The 16096-nt window shown below is 40.7% G+C and overlaps 1 pseudogene across 1 annotated transcript; it reads right to left on the bottom strand.

Moving 5' to 3' along the window:
* Positions 1-14873: 14873 nt before the first annotated feature.
* LOC111551918 lies at positions 14874-15748 on the bottom strand (annotated as a pseudogene). Its single transcript, XR_002734504.3, has one exon. The product of XR_002734504.3 is annotated as a ferritin heavy chain pseudogene (transcript).
* Positions 15749-16096: the final 348 nt, after the last annotated feature.

The following is a 16096-nucleotide window of genomic DNA, read 5'->3' as shown; positions in this document are numbered from 1 at the left end:
TGTTGTTTTCTGCTTGTTCTATTAGTAATTGAGAGAAGTTCCAGAAATATCCTCCTATAATTGTGGGTTTTCCTTTTACTTCTGACAACTTTTGCTTCATATATGAAACTATCTTTATTAGCCACATGTATGTTTAAAATTGTTCTAAATCCTGAGGGGTTGACCATCTTTTTATTGTAAAATATGCTTCTTTATCAATAGCAATGCTTTTGCTTTACTTGAAGTAGAATTTATTTTTACAGCCACACCAACATTTTTTGGGTTATTATTTACATGGCTTATTTTTCCTCCATTTTCTTATTTCAACATTTCTGGGCCTATCTATTTAAAATGTATCTACTATAAGCAGCATATAGTGTTTTTTTGTTTTGTTTTTTTTTTTTAGACGGAGTCTCACTCTGTCACCTGGGCTGGAGTGCAGTGGTGTGATCTCGGCTCACTGCAACCTCCACCTCCCAGGTTCAAGCAATTCTCCTGCCTCAGCCTCCTGAGTAGCTGGAACTACAGGGGCCCGCCACTATGCCCAGCTAATTTTTTGTATTTTTAGTAGAGAGAAGATTTCACCATGTTGGCCAGGCTGGTCTCGATCTCCTGACCTCGTGATCTGCCCACCTTGGCCTCCCAAAGTGCTGGGATTACAGGCTTGAGCCATCGCGCCCAATCAAGATTTGCTTGTTATGTAGTTTGAAAATTTTCATATTTTGGTGTTTAGTCCATTTACAATCAATGTAATTAGGAATAGATTTAGAATCACATTCACCATTTTATGATTTTTTGCCTCATCTATTCTTTGATGCCTTTTTTCTTACCTTCTTTTCAATTAATCAAGGTATTACTATTATTATAACTCATCTTTCATTTTCTGTTAGCTTGTTATACATTATTTTGCTATTTTTATTAGCTTTATTATATTTATATAATTATATAGTTATTTTATATATTATATATTATTTATGTATTTTTAAATTTAGTTTATTCTTTTATAGAGCTTATAGCGTGCATCGAGTATTTAAAGCTTAATGATAATAACAGTACTTTTCCTACTCTCCAAAATATGCAACTCCCTTAGAACACGTTCACTTCATTTCCCCTCTCTTATCTTTTGTATATTGTTGCCACACATTTCAATTCTATGAACCCTACATGGCATTATTATAATTGTTCTCTACAGTCAATATTTATTTCAATTTGGTCAAATATTTACCCTTCCTGGTGCTCATCTTACCTCCCGGCATTTTTACATTTCCATTTAGGATCATTTTTCTTCTGTTTAAAGAATTCTCTTTGATATTTCCTTTAGTGCATGTCTGTTGGTAATTAAATATCCTAATTTTTATTTGTCTGAAAAAAATCATAATTCCAATACTTCACTTTTATTTTTGAAAGATATTTTCACTGAGTGTAGAGCTTTAGTCTGTCAGTTATTTTTCTTTTAGAACTTTAAAATGTTTATTCTGCTTTTTTCTGGCTTCCATCATTACTGAAGAAGTAACTGTCAGTCTCTTTGTTGTTCCTTTGAAAAGTGATTTCCCCAATACTTTTGAGGTTTGTCTATATCATGAGTTTTAAACAATTTTACAATGTCTAAATGTAGTTTTCCTTGTATCTGTCCTGCTTGGGATAGCTTGCACTTCTGCAATCTGTAGCTTAATGCCTTTTGTAAATTTGTAAAATCATTAGCTATTATATCTTCAAACATCGCTCTGTCCATTCTCTTTCCTCTCCTCTTCTAGGCTTCCAAAAATGTATTTTAGACCTTTCCCCTAAGTCCCATATTTATCCTATACTGTTTTCTATTCCATTATTTTTTCTTTCCATGCTCCTGTGTGGACATTTTTTGTTGACCTATTTTTTTTCAACTCATCAATATCTTTTTGGCTATGTCTAACTTTCTTTCTTTTTTTTTATTTTTAGCTGTGTCTAGTTTTCTACACAGCTCATCCATTGAGTTTTTAACTTCAGTTATTATTTTTATCTGTTATGAAATTTGCATTCAATTTTTATTCCGTTCCTCTCATGAAATTCTCCATGTAATTTATATTCTTAAATTAAACGCAATCTTTTAAAAGCCTGTGTGTATCTAATAATGCCAATATCTGGATCATCTCTGGGTTTGATTTTATTTCTGATTTTTTCTCTAGTCATGTCCCATAGTACACTTTGATACTTTTAAAATTAAATGTCATACATATATATGAAAAATTGTGTAGGATCTGGATAATATTATGTTCATCCAGAGAGGATGGAGCTTCTTTTCGCCATGCAGTGAAAATAGGCACAGCTCTCTTTATCTTTGTGATTAAACTGGCTTCTGGGTTTCAGTTTTGATAAAGACTATTTTTTATTCACATGTGCTATTTTTTTTTTGAGACAGAGTCTCACTCAGTCACCAGGCTGGAGTGCAGTGGTGCCATCTTGGCTCACTGCAACATCTGCCTCCCGGGTTCAAGTGATTCTCCTGCCTCAGCCCTCTGAGTAGCTGGGACTCAGGCACCTGCCACCAAGCCCAGCTAATTTTTGTATTTTTAGTGGAGATGAAGTTTCACCATGTTGGCCAGGATGGTCTCGAGCTCTTGACCTCGTGATCTGCCCGCCTTGGCCTCTCGAAGTGCTGGGATTACAGGAATGAGCCACCACACCTGACCCACATGTACTTTTAAGATACAGATTTTCAGGAGTCCCAACTAATAGTTTGGGGTGCCTTCTAGGATCTCAACTCCTTGGCAGACTCTGAAATATTTTTATCTCCCTGTTCCATGAGAATACCTGAAGTTCGACTCAGCTTCCTAACCTGTTGCTTTGCGTGTTGCCCAAGAGTCAGAAAATGCCTTGAAGGGAAAGGGGTACCCATACAGAGTTAACTTCTCTCTGTATTTACATTCTCTCCAGGATTTTGGCTTCTCGCATCCTTGCTCCCTTTTCATTCTCAAACTACAACTTTTATTTCTCTAACCTCAAGAGACTACCAAAATCTCTTCAGCATCTTCGCCTCTTTGAGACCCTTTTTGCTGGGTTTCCGAGCCTCTTGCTCCTGCACTGATGAATAGTTGACGAATTCCTTAAGAGGAAAAGTTGAGAAGAATGTGGCAATCACCTTTATGCATATTCCTTTGTTGTAGGACCTTGGTCCTTGAAGTCCTAGCTTCCTTGGTAGCTTTCTCATGCTAGAGTTTGTTTGTTTTGTTATTTTATCCAGCTTTTAAGTTCTTCTTGTGATATTGTTAGTCTGATACAAGACAGTTTATCACACTTAGAAGCAGAAGTACTTGATAACATATTTTTTAAGAAGAGTAAAGAGGGGTGAGCTGATGTTTGATCTTTAAAGTATTATAAATTCTTATAATAAAACTATAATAAAATAGACTATTACATTTAAACATAAATTAGTTTACTTTGATTTAAAAAATCAATTGGTACTGAAAATCCCTAAGAATATAAAATGATCTGAAAAATTGAGAGATACACATCCTCTCAATATTTTTGTTTGCATATATGAGGCATGCTAAATCAAAATCTATGTGAAAACAATCAGGCCATACTGTACTCTGCAGCCATAAGCTCACATTTTAATGGCATTTGTGCAAATTGAGCAATTTTTACTGCTAATTAAAAACAAAGGGTGTTATTTTTACTGTAAATAGTAAGAAGCAGCATACAAGTTTGTATTTTCATTATTAAGTTAATTCTGATTTTTGGTGGGGGTGAAGGATGATCCACTTTCTCCCCTCATCTTCTAGAGCATGCTAGGGAAAAAGCCCTCAGGACATAAACACCCCTGGAGAAAGGCTGCGTGTGTGCCTCCTGTCAGGGCTGTGTAGAAAAGCACTGTGAAATACTGGCAATCAGACAGGTTTGAAACTGAAGACTGCCACATCCAAATTCACTTTTATTCCATTAAATTGATTATAGTTTAAACATTTAGAGTCTCAATGTCTTTCTCTGTAAAATTAGGGTATTTGGACTGATAATCGTCAAGATATTTTTAAATACCAAAATGTTATTCTGTGAATATGGGTTGTGCCATATGAGGGTCAAAGAACATTATTGCCACCATTGCCACCTGACAGCCATTCAGGTGTCCCTCAGTGATCCTGGTCACTTTGTGTGTTACTCTATCCATTTGGGCTGAAGCAGGACGGTCTGGAATTTGGGGATTCCTTTGTTGTTCGCCAATATGTCTCAAGTGCCTGAAGCTGCTCATACAGACTAAAGGAGGAGGGATTGTGGCAGCAAGGGATGCTATGTGAAAGAAGGGTGATGAGGACAGACAGCCAAACTTCTCCTAGTATAAGGTAGGGGGTTCAGGATAAGACAATGAATACATGACCCAAAACCATCTGCTTGACTTAGATTTAGCAGAAAGGAGGTAACTCTGGTTTTCAGAAAATAAAAACCCAGATATTTTGTTAGGATTCCAGTCTTTATTCTAGCCTCTGTAGGATGTTTCCAGTCTAAGATAGGACTGAGTCTAAAGAGTAATACCTATAGGAAATTTTCAAGTACTTCTGTTTGACAAAGGGTGGCAAACACCTGGCACATGTGTGGCTATTTTTCTATCTGGCTCCAATGGTGGTTCTGGCTAAGTGATCATGGCACACTTTTTCTGTGACTCCAGAAAATGTGTTAGAATCCTTACCAACAAACACACAAGCCAGGACTTGGTTTACACAGTGAAACTGGTCAGGTGTGCCTGCCTTCGGCATTAGGCTTGCAATTGAGGTACTTGTCACAAGGTGAAGAGTAATGTCATTCATGGTGCCAGGCCAAGGCTAGAGTCATTGATTAGATGTCTGGTTGTGCACAGCCTTGCTACAGGACCCAGTCATATAACTCAGTGTCTTCTCCACCTCTTCTTGATCCTGCTTATTGTAAATGAAAAATAAAATTCCAGGTCCCCCAATCATCTGAATGGATCCCTTCTCTCAACCAAGGGCATTCCAAAGTTAACCTGAAAAACTAGTTTGGGCCTTGATGGGAAGGGGGTATTGGACATGCCTCATTAAACCTCCTCCCTTTCAGAATTACTGATGGAACAGATTCATTAAGTCTGTTAAGAAACATTTACCTTCTTTTCTCTCTGAAGCCTTGCTACCTGGAGACTTCACCTGCATGATAGAACTTTGGTCTCTATGATCCCTTATCTCAACCTGGACATTCCTTTCTATTGATTCCAAGTCTTTAGATAATAACTCAATCAAATGCCAATCAGAAAATCTTTGAACCCACCTATGACCTGAAAGCACTCCCCTACCTGCCACTTCCAGTTGTCCCACCTTTCCAGACTGAACCAATACACATCTTAACATGTATTGACTAATAGCTTATGTCTTCCTAAATTACGTAAAACCAACCTGTAGCCTGACCCTCTTGGGTGCATGTTCTCAGGACTCCTGAGGGCTGTGTCACGGGCTGTTGCTCACTCATATTTGGCTCAGAATAAATCTCTTCAAATATTTTACAGAGTTTGACCCTTTTTGCTGACATTACGTATAGTGGTAGACTCCAGTGGTGAGTCTGTAAACTGATTTCATACTGATGAGTTAGTATTGTAGTCCCTTTTTGAAGAAATATCGCTAACCCAAGCTGGCCTACCCAAAGCATGTTTGGGTCGGGGAAGAGTACACATGGAGGCCCTAGGCCCACCCCCCAGCATTCTGTATCTCGTTGTGGATGGCATTGTGCATGTGGGTGTGACACCCCAGCTTATATATGGAGGGTCTGTAAATGATCCTCCCAACAGGCAACTCCTAGGCACCATTCTGCCCAGGGTGCCATGCCTGGGTACATGGCTCTGCTCTCTCCAGCATGAGAAGAAGACTGGGCAGGTCCTAGGAGGGGCTCAGAGCCGTTTGGGCAGGGTTACCCGAGTGTGGTCTAGACAAGGCAAGTGGCACAGTCCCCCTGACAACAGTCTCCTTGGTCCTTCCAGAGCAGTGCATCGACGGGCAGCATAGTCAGAGTGGGTGGACCAGGCAAGGCCCACTAAAGGCTGAGGCCCAAGGCAGGACACCAACTGCCCATGTCTGAGGACAGTACTAAACCCAAATGGCTCTGACTGGTGGCATTTCAGTCTGTATAATAAATAGATACTGAAAAATACAGGCCGAGTGAAGAACAGGTAACTCAGAGTAGTCTGCCCACAGGCTTAGCTTCACTAAGCCATTTTACTCATTTTCTTCCTTTCCTCTTCTTGGGAATCAGAGAGCTCACAGAAATCTCCAGGCTTGTTTTTTTTGACTCACAAGACTTTCAGATTGGCGGCTGCAGTTAGTGAGGAGGGAGGGAAAGAAGACAGAGAGATGGGAGTCCATTTAGGAAGGGCAGAGATTTGTGTGAGGAGAGAACATTTATTCCCAGGAGAGGGCTCCAGAGATCTGTGCTCCGCTTTGCTGACTCTTCACCACTCTTCCCTTTCTACCCCCTTCCCAGGCTCTCAAATTACAGACTTTAAACTGGGCATAGCATGTCTTCCCATTTCCAAACTGTCCGTCGTAGACGGGGAAGGGAAACTGTAGAAAATATCTGTGGAAGTGTAAACAAGTGACTGTGTTACCTGCTGACGCCTGCTTCAGGTAGCTTGGGCCTGTTGCTCTTCTCAATACCTTGGGGTCAGTCAGAACCAAAGGTGACAGTCAGAAAGAGAATGTGTAGGCTGGGCGCGGTGGGTCACACCTGTAATCACAGCACTTTGGGAGGTCACGGCAGGTGGATCACTTGAGGTCAGGAGTTCAAGACCAGCCTGGCTAACGCGGTGAAACCCCATCTCTACTAAAACGCATGGTGGGGGGCACCTGTAAACTCAGATACACGGGAACTGAGGCAGGAGAATTGCTTGAACCTGGGAGGCAGAGGTCACAGTGAGCCAAAATCGCGCCACTGCACTCCAGCCTGAGCAACAAGAGTGGAACTCCTGTCTGAAAAAAAAAAAAAAAAAGATATAGAATGTGTAGCTAGGTGCTGTGGCTCACACCTATAATCCCAGCTACTTGGGAGACCAAGAGTTCAAGGCCATTCTGGACAACATAGCACAACTCCATCTCTCAAAAAAAGGAAAAGAAAAGAAACAGAATGTAAAAGTCTCTAAGGGGGCTGGCCTTCTTTACTCTTAATGTTCTTGAAATTCGGCCTAGCTCTTTTACTTAGTGAGCTCATTATGTCTTTCTCCCACATGCATACAGTTCTCTCTCTCTCCTCTCTCTTTCTCTTTGTCTCACCAAATCTAGAAAAGAAAATTACCCCACTTTGTGTGCTGGTGGTGTTGTCTGTGAGCTTCTTAGTGAAATACTGGAAGGCCCAACCTGCTTCTATCTCTCTGACAAGGTCCAGGCTGCATTGTTCTAAAAATAACGCCCTTGGCCAGGCGCAGTGGCTCACGCCTGTAATCCCAGCACTTTGGGAGGCTGAGGTCAGGAGATCGAGACCATCACGGCTAACATGGTGAAACCCATCTCTACTAAAAATACAAAAAAAAAAAAAAAAAAAAAAAAAAAAAAATTAGCCAGGCATGGTGGCACACGCCTGTAGTTCCAGCTACTCGGGACTGTAATCTCTAGTGATTGCATTACCTGCTGACCGCACCCAGCCTACACATTCTATTTCTGATTGTCACCTTTGGTTCTGACTGACTCCAACGTATTGAGAAGAGCAACAAGGCCAAGCTACCTGAACCAGGCATTGGGAGGTTGAGGCAGGAGAATTACTTGAACCAGGGAGGTGGAGTTTGCAGTGAGCCAAGATCACGCCACTGCACTGCAGCCTGGCAGCAAAGCAAGACACCGTCTCAAAAAAAAAAAAAAAAAAAGAAAAGAAAAAGAAAAAAGAAAAAAAAGTAACGCCCTTGAATCCTTAAATGGTTGTGTCATTTAATTTGGATCATTTTGACCTTTAAGTTTCTTTATTCAGACCTTTGATGTTTTTACAGGAGCTGTTAGAAGAGGAATTGAGTTTGCCTCCTTTGCAGAGAAAAGTGAAAGTATGCCATGACACTGAGTGCCCTCAGAGGGGGAGATCTTTGGAAGGTTGAAGGGTGATCTTACCTAGAAGGTGCTTTTGTACGTGATTGTAGAGGGGGCAAAGAAAAAAAATGGCCTCCACCCATTGTGTTTCTCCATGAGCTATGACTGTGAGTGAGGCCACCGGGGAGTCATCTGTTCCCACAGGTTGGCGCTCTGATGGTAGAGTGCCAGTTAGGCAGGCCACGGAGGAGGGCTCTGTGACCCAGGAGACACTGACACTGCAGGAATATGACGTTGGCAGGGTTTTAGGAGGGGATTTTGCCAGCTTAAGGCCATGAAGCCAAGAGGAAATTAGATTTTAAGCAGAAATAAAATCCTGCGGAACTATTTTATGTTAGGTAATGTTTGCATCATGAAGGACATCATCTCTCTTCCATTTAATCTTTTCCTCTTTTTGTCCATGGCTTCCTGTGTCTGTAATAGAATGAAATGCATTGTCTCCACTGAGTGCTGTCTGGAGCAGAGGCTTTTGTCACGCTCTTCTTGATAATATCATTTCAGTTACACTTGAATTCAAAGCTCTGCCCTCTTTTTTTTTCCCCCCTAAATGTCTCTAGCATTAAGGGAGGAATGGATCCTTTTAGTTTTGACCGCAGAAATAAAACTTTAATCAGAACATGTTGAATGCTGGCTTCAAATTTAGTCACCAGGAATGGTCTTTAGCCCAACATTACCCCCTAGTGGGATAAAATAGAATAGATAGTAATGAGGTTATGTGGGATGCCTTTGAATGGGTGTAACTAGATGCTCTGGCTTGGGCCTGCTCTGTGACAGATACAAGTGGCTGTTAGGGCCCCATGGAAAAATGCATCTCCCCAGCTCGTTGGAAAGCCACTGGCCTTCAGTGAGCATGGAGCAATTCATTCTGGTTAATAACCTCCTCTTTCTCTTTCATTTTATTCTCTCGTTGTTTTCATAGTGAGTGGCATTTAAGAGCTGGAGAAACAAAACACAGAAGTCATATGTAAAAAGTGTAACAGATTTGGTTTCATAAAACATGCACACTATTGTGTAATGCAGGACACCAAAAGTTAGAAGGCAAATTCAAAAGACACCTAAAGGAGCAATAAACATTGTTTAAAGTAGCCCATAAATAAGTAAAATATTATGTATCAGTTTAAAAAATTCAACTTCTTCACCGTGAAAGGAATTTGAATTAAAATGAAATATCATCTTTTATCCATCAGAGTAGCAAAAATAGAAAGTGTTAATTGCAAATGTTGCCTAAGGTTTGTAAGAAGGGAGCACTAGCTGTTGATGGGAACGTAAACAAGTGAAGTACTTTGGAAGGCCATTTGTCAGGATCTGTTATGACTTTAAATGGACATATGCTTTGATCCAGAAAGTTTATCTTTTCAGTTCTATCCCCCAAAGATATTCTTATATATGTCAATGATCTCTTTACAATAATATTCCTTGCCACAATGTTTATGAGAAGAAAAGCTTACATATAAGTAAAAGTCCATCAACTGAGACAGAGGGTGGGGCAGCAGAGGTGTAATTAAATAAATTATGGAACATATCCTTTTCACAGAATACTGTGCTGACATTAACATAAATGAGACAGAACTCCATATACATCTATGGAAAAAATCTCCATGACCCTTAGGTGAAAAACGAAATCACAGAAAAACTTTTAGTTTGATTCAATTTTTGTGTGTATGTTTTAAAAACGTGTATGTGGCCGGGTGCGGTGGCTCACTCCTGTAATCCCAGCACTTTGGGAGGCTGAAGCAGGTGGATCACAAGGTCAGGAGATCGAGACCATCCTGGTTAACATGGTGAAACCCCGTCTCTACTAAAAATACAAAAACTTAGCTGGGCGTGGTGGCGGCCACCTGTAGTCCCTGCTACTAGGGAGGCTGAGGCAGGAGAATGGCATGAATCTAGGAGGCAGAGTTTGCAGTGAGCCAAGATCACACCACCGCACTCCAGCTTGGGTGACAGAGAGAGACTCCGTCTCAAACAAACAAACAAACAAAAACCAAAAACGCATATGTATATGTAGACATGTATAGAAATTTCTAGAACAAATGAAATTCAATCTATTAATAATACTTACCTCCAAAGAGAGAAGTAGGAGTACAGATGTTAATAAAGGAAGACTTTCTTTCTACATAACTTCTTATTGGTCAATATGGAAATTCATTTTGCCGTGTCTATGTATTACACGTACGGAAAAAAGTAAGCAAAAATAAACACTATTATGTGATATTCATACAGATGCATGATGTTTCAATGGGAACTTCTCTACTATAAGATAAAGAGAGTTTAAATTTAGCATAGCAGCAAGGCTAAGCCCAGTGACAAGACCTTCATCAATTGTCTTTTTTTTTTTTTCCAAGAAATCTCAACACATGGGTAAACATTGTGCTGGAGAAATGAGTGGTTCTGTAATTTCCCAGATAGTAGAATCTTCTTCTGGCCTCATGGCTTCATCATTGCCTGAGTCAGCATTGTGTACTCAGGGCCCCTAGAGTGAGCCATGGTGAACCAGGTGGTTAGAGTTGCAGGGAGTGACGGCGTAGCCTGAGGACTCCAACTGCTATGTCTCTTCACAGCAAACACCTGGACATGGGAAAGCCACCCAAGAGACAGTTTTGCTCTAAAATGGTATTTTTTGCCTCTTCCGATTTGGAGCAAAGATCAAATTCCAAAGAAGATTCTGAAATATTCATGTCAACTTGTGTATACTGTTAAAGCTATTTCATCTTACTCATTTTCAAAAATTTTATAATTTCATAGGTTGCTTAAGTATTTTAGAAAATCAATATACCCAGGTTAACTCCACAGCAGCAGGTATTTACAAATTCTCTTTATGAGACAAACTGTTGAAATAACCCAGTGTCCTATCTCAAAAGATTTTGTGCTTTTATCTTTTCATAGACTCTTCCAAATATCTTCTCAGTTTATATGAGCATTTAAGAAGGATCTGGCAAGTTCAGGTATTACTTCCTTATTTATTTCCTCATTATTCAGCACAGTTCTTTATTTTTTACAGTGAGAAGAGACATGGTGTTGCATTATACTGAAAATACTGGACAATTCAATACAAATTATAGAGGTGTATTATCCAAATTCTGATGCTAAGTTTTCATTTTTGGCTTTTGAAATGTCATACTGATCACTTATTGGTTTATACCAAACTTTCTTTCACTTTTGAAACTTCAAAAGTAAATACTCTTCCCCGTTTCCCACTCTAAGGTGTAAATTTGCAGCGGGAATTGAAGGAGGGATTGAAATATTGCACCTGACTCATAGAATTTGACAGCATGACAAAGGATGCTGTAAAATATGAACCAAAAGGGGAAAATGAATATACTGTAATACCTAGGATATTTTTGGTCCTTTACCTGTTAGAATACCAACCAGTGTTGAGAAATAGTATATAGAGTAAAGGTAGTGACTGATCATAAACTTTGAATATGCTTGTCTATTATCCTGTAGGAAGATGGGATGTTGAGAGGCTTGAAACAGAGGAAAACATGATTACATTAAAGTTTTCAAAAGATCACGTAAGCAGTAGTTTAAAAGAATAACTGAGGAGTATGAGAGGGAGGACTGGGGGCAAACAATAAAATGGCAACAATCCAGCAATCTTTGTTGTGATCCAAAAAGTTTGTTTCAGACACTTGCTGCAAACATTCATGTACACATAGGAAAGTGTGACATGATGAATTTACAGACTTGCCCATTTCTATCTTGCTTGCCAATGATTAGAAGAGTAATTATGTCACACACAGACTGACAAATAGCCAAAGGGCCATTTTCAATGACTGCTTTTCAGTCTCTCATTGATGCAGTTAGGTTGATTCCATGCCTTTGCTATTGTGAATAGGCTGGATGAAGAAAATACGACACATACGCATCATGGAATATTATGCAACCGTAAAGAGAATGAGATCATGTCTTTGCAGGGACATGGATGGAGCTTGAGCCCATAATCCTTAGCAAACTCACACAGGGCCAGAAAACCAAATACTGCATGTTCTCACTTATAAGTGGGAGCTAAATGATGAGAACACATGGACACATAGAAGGGGACAACACACACTGAGGCCTATTGGAGGGTGGAGGTGGGGAAGAAGGAGAGGATCAGGAAAAATAACTAATGGGTAACAGGGTTAATATCTGGGTGACGAAATAACCTGTACAACAAACCTCCATGACACACATTTACCTACGTAACAAACCTACACATGTACCACTGAACTTAAAATAAAAATAAAAGTTAAAAAAAAGAAAGAAAAAATGAATGACTGCCTTCCGATTACTGAAAGCAGATATAATTAAGGAAACTTAAGTTGCCGAGGTCAGGGACTATAAGTGCATATGTGAGCTTCCATCAGACCACCAACCTCTGAGTTCTCCCTTTGAGTCACACTTTGGGGTAGTTGGATCATCAGATATTGGGCAAAGGTATCAAGAAGAAGCAAGATGCCGAGAGCCTGCTCAATCCACAACAAGCCAAGAAATGTTTTGTTTTGTTTTAAGTAAAAAGCAATCAATCTCCTTTTGCTATGTGAAGGTAATAGGATTTATACTTTTGCTTAAGGATAATCTATACAAATACAGTCTGGACTGAAGAGATAGATGAAATATTAATATATAAACCTAATAAAACCCTCCTGAACCTATCACCACATACAAAGCTGGACTGTCATATAACTGAGAATAGAGTGAGGAGCAGAGATTGAATGGTGTTTATAAAAAATAATGGGGTCGGGTGCGGTGGCTTATGCCTGTAATCCCAGCACTTTAGGGGGCCGAGGCGGGCAGATCACAAGGTCAGGAGATCAAGACCATCCTGGCTAACATGGTGAAACCCCGTCTCTACTAAAAATACAAAAACTTAGCTGGGCGTGGTGGCGGCCACCTGTAGTCCCTGCTACTAGGGAGGCTGAGGCAGGAGAATGGCATGAATCTAGGAGGCAGAGTTTGCAGTGAGCCAAGATCACACCACCGCACTCCAGCTTGGGTGACAGAGAGAGACTCCATCTCAAAATAAATAAATAAATAAATAAAAATACAATAAAATAAAAACTAAAAAATAATAAAAAATAATTGATAAGGCCTGGGCACAGTGGCTCAAGCCTGCAATCCCAGCACTTTGGGAGGCTGAGGCGGGCAGATCATCTGAGGTCAGGAGTTTGAGACTAGCCTGGTCAACATGGCAAAACCCTGTCTCTACTAAAAATACAAAACTTAGCCAGGTGTGGTGGTGTGCACCTGTAGTCACAGCTACTCGGGAGGCTGAGGCAGGAGAACTACTTGAATCCCAGAGGTGGAAGCTGCAGTCAGCTGAGCTCATGCCAATGCACTCCAGCCTAGGTGACAAAGTGAGACTCCATCTCAAAAAAAAAAAAAAAAAAAAAAAAAGAATAGGGGTCTTAAGCAATTGGGAGGAATCAAGAATGACATACATTTCTGGCTTCAGTTCTACAGGGATATTGCTGTTATTAATTAACGAAGGAATAATAAAGGGAAACATTATGGGGAGAGAAGAGTCCAGTTTTGAAGTGCATATAAGTTCAGGAAGTGAGAGCATTGTTGTGCCACTTGTTCATTGTCAATGCTGTTATTAGCCCATGACACAAAGCCTGGAACACCTAAGGCACTCAATACATGTAGACTAAATGAAACAGTTTCGGAGAGAAGCCTGAGCTGACTTAGTATTTGGGAGTCAGTAGTAGACAGACAGGGGCTGAAGTTATTGAAGTGGGTGCATTCTTTCAGGGCAAGCAATGAGAAAGGAGCACCTTGGGAAGATCCTTGTGGTGCCCATCATGTAAGAGGTAGGCAAAGGAAAGCAGCCCAGGAAAGTTCACGGTGAATTTATTAGAGAAACAAAGGGGAATTGCAAAGATACTGGTGTCACAGACACCTTGAAAAGGAGGAGATAATTTTAATGAGGGAGTGTCAAAAGATCTAAACACCACAGAAAGAGGAAGTAAGTTAAGAATCAGGATCTATTGGAGTTAGCAATTAGGAAATCATTGTTGCCCTCAACAAGAGTAGTTTCAGCGCAATGGTAAATCCATGCTGAAGTGCATTGAAGTTAGACTGGAAGAAATAGAGGTAGTAAGATAAGACCACTCTTTCATGTTTGGCTGTGATGCAGTTAGATAAGTCAATAATTAGTATGTTGCAAAGTTAAGGGATTGAGCAAATATTCTTACAACCTGAGGCTATTGTGAAGAAGATGTTGAAGATACAATAGGTTAAGAGTGCTGAATTTTCCTCCAACACGGAAGAAGGAGAAAGGTAGATTGCAGGTGCAGACACATTTGCACTTGATGGGCTCGGAGTTGAGAGTTGCAACTGATAGCTCCAATTATTTCTGTTAACCGAGAATCAAATTTTCATCTAAGAGGAAGCAGGTGTGGGATTAGGGGGTTCGATGAGACTAGTAAAGAATTAAAATAGTTATTTGGGGGATTAGGAAGATTGGATCAGAGACATAGAACAATCATGGATTGCTAATTGGCATTCAGGACCGATCTGAAGATAAAAATAAAACTGGAGTAGTATAAATCTATATCATGTAAATTTTTTCACCTCTAACAGTGTCTGCTACTCAGCAGCCCAGATGTGAGTGCAGAAGGCAGATGCTTGTAACAATTCCTGATTTGGGGTTTACAGAGTAACCATCACAGAGGACAGATGGCAGATACAGGGGATCCGGGCAAATTGAGTTGAGAGAGCTGAAAAGATACTGGTGGAACAGATGACCACAGGATCATATCTCAATAGGAAAATCAGTGTGAGACCTCATGGATTAATAGAGGAGTTGAAGGACTAGAAGTGCTGTAGACAAGTGTCCTGGGAATGACAGAGCTGAAAAGGTATGAGTTCATATTTCTTTTCTTTTTTTTTCTTTTTTTGGGTACCACATTTCTTTATTTGAAGGAATGGTACAAATCAAAGAACTTAAGTGGATGTTTTGGTACAACTTATAGAAAAGGTAAAGAAAACCCCAACATGCATGCACTGCCTTGGTGACCAGGGAAGTTGCCCCATGGCTATGGGGAAATTAGCCTGAGGCTTAGCTTTCATTATCACTGTCTCCCAGGGTGTGCTTGTCAAAGAGATACTCTGCCAAGCCAGATTCGGGTACTCCCATCTTGCGCAAGTTGGTCACGTGGTCACCCAATTCTTTGATGGCTTTCACCTGCTCATTCAGGTAATGTGTCTCAATGAAGTCACACAAATGGGGGTCATTTTTGTCAGTGGCCAGTTTGTGCAGTTCCAGTAGTGACTGATGCACATTTTTTTCCAAATGTAAAGCACACTCCATTGCATTCAGCCCGCTCTCCCAGTCGTCATAGTCTGGTTTGTTAATATCCTGAAGGAAGATTCGGCCACCTCGTTGGTTCTGCAGCTTCATCAGTTTCTCGGCATGTTCCCTTTCCTCATGAGATTGATGAGGAAAGTATTTGGCAAAGTTCTTCAAAGCCACATCATCATCATCATCATCATCATCATCATCATCATCATCTTCAAAACGGTCAAAGTAGTAAGACATGGACAGGCAAACGTAGGAAGCGTAGAGCTCCAGGTTGATCTGGCGGTTGATGGCGGCCTTTGAGTCCTGGTGGTAGTTCTGGCGCACCTGCGAGGTGGACGCGGTCGTCATGGCGGAGGCTAAGGACAGGCGGCAGCGGCGGTGGCTGCGCGGCGCTGGAGCGGCGGCAGGGTCCTTGGGGCGGTCCGAGGACGCGGTGAAGAGGTGACGGAGCCAGCCGGCCGGGATGGGGGACGAGCGCCGGGTTCCGTCCAAGCACTGTTGACGCAGGAAACCCCGACGACTCTCAGCGAAGAACGTCTCGGTATGAGTTTATATTTCTAAGACACAGCAGGGGATGGAAAAATCACAGGAATCCAGGAAATCAAGGTTAAAGTGTTTTCTGGGTTCTTGGTTTAGATGTAGAAGTTCCCTGAATGGTAGAAAAAACTGGGACAGAAAGGAAATTTATGAGCTAGATGCTAAAATATTTAGTGAACATCCAAGAAGGCCCAGGAAAACCCAGAAGGATGGTTGATGTGGCAGAATAGGGGAGGACAACAATTCTTTGACATGC

This window comes from Piliocolobus tephrosceles, chromosome 3 (genome assembly GCF_002776525.5).
Source record: "Piliocolobus tephrosceles isolate RC106 chromosome 3, ASM277652v3, whole genome shotgun sequence".
Taxonomy (NCBI): Eukaryota; Metazoa; Chordata; class Mammalia; order Primates; family Cercopithecidae; genus Piliocolobus; species Piliocolobus tephrosceles.
This window is presented reverse-complemented; position numbering and strand designations above follow the sequence as displayed.